Source organism: Schistocerca gregaria, unplaced genomic scaffold, assembly GCF_023897955.1.
Source record: "Schistocerca gregaria isolate iqSchGreg1 unplaced genomic scaffold, iqSchGreg1.2 ptg000213l, whole genome shotgun sequence".
In the NCBI taxonomy this organism is placed as follows: Eukaryota; Metazoa; Arthropoda; class Insecta; order Orthoptera; family Acrididae; genus Schistocerca; species Schistocerca gregaria.
In genome coordinates this window covers 2,200,468-2,203,456 of record NW_026061741.1, presented here as the reverse complement: position 1 = coordinate 2,203,456, position 2,989 = coordinate 2,200,468, and positions in this window count along the sequence as shown.

The window sequence follows — 2,989 nt, the reverse complement described above, 5'->3', positions numbered from 1 at the left end:
TAGCTCATGTCCAAGGCACCAAAGCCAGCTAAAAGGTGAATATTCAATACCTAAAACTTGAATTGGATTACTTCTTACTGGCTATTACATCAACTTAGATGCTTCGTCTGTGTTCTACTATGGTGCTTTTAGTGTGTCCGCATACCGCAGGACGCGACATAGCTTTGCAGACGATAAGTACAACCGTTTCAGAGAGAAGAGCGGCCAATGTGTCGATCTGGCTTTAAGTCGATTCGATAACAAATGACGAAAACGGACGGATTTCTAAGGTTTTTACTACACATGAACACTTTTCGCATTCTCCCGTGCATCTCGGCTGCTAGTCCTCCTTTCATGCAGAATGTTAAGTTCCTATCTCATGTCCAAGGCACCAAAGCCAGCTAAAAAGTCAATAATCGATACCTAAAACTTGAATTTTACTACTTCTTACTGGGTATTACATCAACTTAGAAGCTTAATGGGTGTTCTACTATGGTGCTTTTAGTGTCTCCGCATACCGCAGCACGCGACATAGCTTTGCAGACGATAAGTACAACCGTTTTAGAGAGAAGAGCGGCCAATGTGACGATCTGGCTTTAAGTCGATTCGATAACAAATGACGAAAACGGACGTATTTCTCAGGTTTTTACTACATTTGAACACTTTTCACATTCCCCCCTGCAACTCGGCTGCTAGTCCTCCATTCATGCAGAATCTTAAGCTCCTAGCTCATGTCCAAGGCACCAAAGCCAGCTAAAAAGTCAATAATCGATACCTAAAACTTGAATTGGATTACTTCTTACTGGCTATTACATCAACTTAGATGCTTCATCTGTGTTCTACTATGGTGATTTTAGTGTCTCCGCATACCGCAGCACGCGACATAGCTTTGCAGACGATAAGTGCAACCGTTTCAGAGAGAAGAGCAGCCAATGTGACGATCTGGCTTTAAGTCGATTCGATAACAAATGACGAAAACGGACGGATTTCTCAGGTTTTTACTACATATGAACACTTTTCACATTCTCCCATGCAACTCGGCTGCTAGTCCTCCTTTAATGCAGAATCTTAAGGTCCTAGCTCATGTCCAAGGCACCAAAGCCAGCTAAAAGGTGAATATTCAATACCTAAAACTTGAATTGGATTACTTCTTACTGGCTATTACATCAACTTAGATGCTTCGTCTGTGTTCTACTATGGTGCTTTTAGTGTGTCCGCATACCGCAGGACGCGACATAGCTTTGCAGACGATAAGTACAACCGTTTCAGAGAGAAGAGCGGCCAATGTGACGATCTGGCTTTAAGTCGATTCGATAACAAATGACGAAAACGGACGGATGTCTCAGGTTTTTACTGCATATGAACACTTTTCACATTCTCCCGTGCAACTCGGCTGCTAGTCCTCCTTTCATGCAGAATCTTAAGGTCCTAGCTCATGTCCAAGGCACCAAAGCCAGCTAAAAAGTCAATAATCGATAACTAAAACTTGAATTTTACTACTTCTTACTGGGTATTACATCAACTTAGAAGCTTAATCTGTGTTCTACTATGGTGCTTTTAGTGTCTCCGCATACCGCAGCACGCGACATAGCTTTGCAGACGATAAGTACAAGCGTTTCAGAGAGAAGAGCGGCCAATGTGACGATCTGGCTTTAAGTCGATTCGATAACAAATGACGAAAACGGACGGATTTCTCAAGTTTTAACTACATATGAACACTTTTCACATTCTCCCGTGCAACTCGGCTGCTAGTCCTCCTTTCATGCAGAATCTTAAGGTCCTAGCTCATGTCCAAGGCACCAAAGCCAGCTAAAAGTTCCATATTCAATACCTAAAACTTGAATTGTACTACTTCTTACTGGCTATTACATTAACTTAGAAGCTTCATCTGTGTTCTATTATGGTGCTTTTAGTGTCTCAGCATACCGCAGCACGCGACATAGCTTTGCTGACGATAAGTACAACCGTTTCAGAGAGAAGAGCGGCCAATGTGTCGATCTGGCTTTAAGTCGATTCGATAACAAATGACGAAAACGGACGGATGTCTCAGGTTTTTACTGCATATGAACACGTTTCACATTCTCCCGTGCAACTCGGCTGCTAGTCCTCCTTTCATGCAGAATCTTAAGGTCCTATCTCATGTCCAAGGCACCAAAGCCAGCTAAAAAGTCAATAATCGATACCTAAAACTTGAATTGTACTACTTCTTACTGGCAATTACATCAACTTAGAAGCTTCATCTGTGTTCTACTATGGTGCTTTTAGTGTGTCCGCATACCGCAGCACGCGACATAGCTTTGCAGACGATAAGTACAACCGTTTCAGAGAGAAGAGCGGCCAATGTGACGATCTGGCTTTAAGTCGATTCGATAACAAATGACGAAAACAGACGGATGTCTCAGGTTTTTACTGCATATGAACACTTTTCACATTCTCCCGTGCAACTCGGCTGCTAGTCCTCCTTTAATGCAGAATCTTAAGGTCCTAGCTCATGTCCAAGGCACCAAAGCCAGCTAAAAGGTGAATATTCAATACCTAAAACTTGAATTGGATTACTTCTTACTGGCTATTACATCAACTTAGATGCTTCGTCTGTGTTCTACTATGGTGCTTTTAGTGTGTCCGCATACCGCAGGACGCGACATAGCTTTGCAGACGATAAGTACAACCGTTTCAGAGAGAAGAGCGGCCAATGTGACGATCTGGCTTTAAGTCGATTCGATAACAAATGACGAAAACGGACGGATGTCTCAGGTTTTTACTGCATATGAACACTTTTCACATTCTCCCGTGCAACTCGGCTGCTAGTCCTCCTTTCATGCAGAATCTTAAGGTCCTAGCTCATGTCCAAGGCACCAAAGCCAGCTAAAAAGTCAATAATCGATAACTAAAACTTGAATTTTACTACTTCTTACTGGGTATTACATCAACTTAGAAGCTTAATCTGTGTTCTACTATGGTGCTTTTAGTGTCTCCGCATACCGCAGCACGCGACATAGCTTTGCAGACG